This window comes from Octopus bimaculoides, chromosome 14 (genome assembly GCF_001194135.2).
Source record: "Octopus bimaculoides isolate UCB-OBI-ISO-001 chromosome 14, ASM119413v2, whole genome shotgun sequence".
Classification (NCBI taxonomy): domain Eukaryota; kingdom Metazoa; phylum Mollusca; class Cephalopoda; order Octopoda; family Octopodidae; genus Octopus; species Octopus bimaculoides.
The window spans coordinates 37,287,568-37,289,616 of NC_068994.1; the positions used below are offsets into that span (position 1 = coordinate 37,287,568).

At 35.3% G+C, this 2,049-nt stretch overlaps 1 protein-coding gene across 1 annotated transcript in view; it reads right to left on the bottom strand.

Annotated features, from left to right (window-relative positions):
- Positions 1-2,049, bottom strand: part of LOC128249436 (protocadherin-19-like) — a 67,117-nt gene that overhangs the window by 63,178 nt on the left and 1,890 nt on the right. The gene's annotated exons all lie outside the window — the stretch shown is intronic.

Consider the following 2,049-nt stretch of genomic DNA (forward strand, 5'->3'; position numbering starts at 1 on the left):
ATATATATATATATATATATATATATATATATATATGATATATATATACATGTATGGATATATGACTGTGTATATTTCTTTCAATGTATCTGTGTTTATACAAATACTGTATTGACATATATTAGTATATTATAGAGTCTGTATATGTGCTAATACCCTTACACTTACATAAACATATACAAAATTACAAACATACATTCATACATATAAACATATATACATTCATACACATAAACATATATACATGCATACATATATGTAATTAATAATTTGTGCAAAGTTTTCTATACATGTTCACCTAACAATAGAAACAGCACAATTTTTTAAATTATTTTATTCTTTTATACATCTGAGTGTTATTTAGAATCAGTTCTGACTGAATATATTTATTATTAAGACATTTAATATTCTGTACTTTAGAGTTGGAACTAAATTTCACCATCATCTATCTCAAGCATCATTTAATTTTTGCAGTAGTCACATCAGTCGATTCTTCACTGTTACATTTGTTGAATGCCAAATAATCAAAGTTAGAAGAACAGAGGCTAGTGAATCATTCAAACCACCCATTAATTGTCCTTCAAATTATAAATGCAAGCATGGCACAGGCATGGTCATCTTAAGGTACAGCCACACTGGACAATTGTCCAGGGATTTCAAAGATTTAGAGGTCCAGTTCTCATCTATTCTGATACATGAATTCTGTGGCTTACTATCCCAATAAATGAATGCTATAGGACCGAGCACATTTACTCAATGCCATACGATGCTGCAAATCAGGACCCGGATACTGGTGTATATGTATTAAATAAATAAACATACACACACACCCACACATACATACACAGAGCTTGTCCAAGGTGCCATGCAATGAGACTGATGCTGGAACCATGTAGATGGGAAGCAAGCTTCTCATCACACATGCCTGCACCTATAATACAGAACTTTTTAAAACCAAGGTCTTTATTGCATGATGGCTGATGATTAATATTCACATTTATTTGTAATAAATCTGTACAATTTCTCCTCTTTTATATCAAGATTCTCCAATAATCTTGTTCACTCTAACATATATCCATATATGTGTGTGTGTGTGCACACGCATGTGTGTGAATGTGCGCACACATGTGCGTGTTTGTGTATATATGTATGTATGTATGTATGCATTTATGTATGTATGCCTTTTCTTTTATTCTTTAATTTTTGATTTGCTTCAGCCATTTGACCTGTGACTATGTTAGAGCACTGCCTTTAGTTGAACAAATCAACCCCAGGACCTATTCTTTTTAAGCCTAGTACTTGTGCTATCAATCTCTTTTACCCAACCACTAAGTTACAGGGATGTAAACACACCAGCATTGGTTGTCAAGCGAGGGTGGGGATACAAAAAGACGCATAAACATACACACACACACACACACACGCATGCACACACGCACACACACACACACACACACACACACACACATATATACGATGGGCTTCTTTCTGTTTCTGTCTGCCAAATTCACTCACAAAGCTTTGGTCAGACAGAAGCTATAGTAGAAAACACTTGCCCAAGTTGTCATGCAGTGGGACTGAATCTGGAAGCACGATGCTGGTAAGCGAGCTACATACCACATAGCCACTCCTGCGCCTATTCCTAAAACTTCCATGATTAGTGGGATGGCAGTGACATCAAAGTTTCAGCCTGCAAGCCTTCATCAGACTGATCTACTCTTGGGTTATTTTTGGCTTTAGAGAGGCTTTGGCAAGTTGTTTTTCTGGAGTAAGTGAAACTATGTGAAATAATAATAAGGCTTTGTGCTAAATTGCTTTAATGTATAACTTGACATAAAAACAAACATTAAGATATACATATAAGGCACTGGAGAGGCTCTGTGGTAAGTAGCTTGCTTACCAACCACATGGTTCTGGGTTCAGTCCCACTGCATGATGCCTTGAGCAAGTGTCTTCTACTATAGCCTCTAGTCAACCAAAGCCTTGTGAGTGGATTTGGTAGATGGAAACTGAAAGAAGCCTATCGTATATATATATATATATATATAT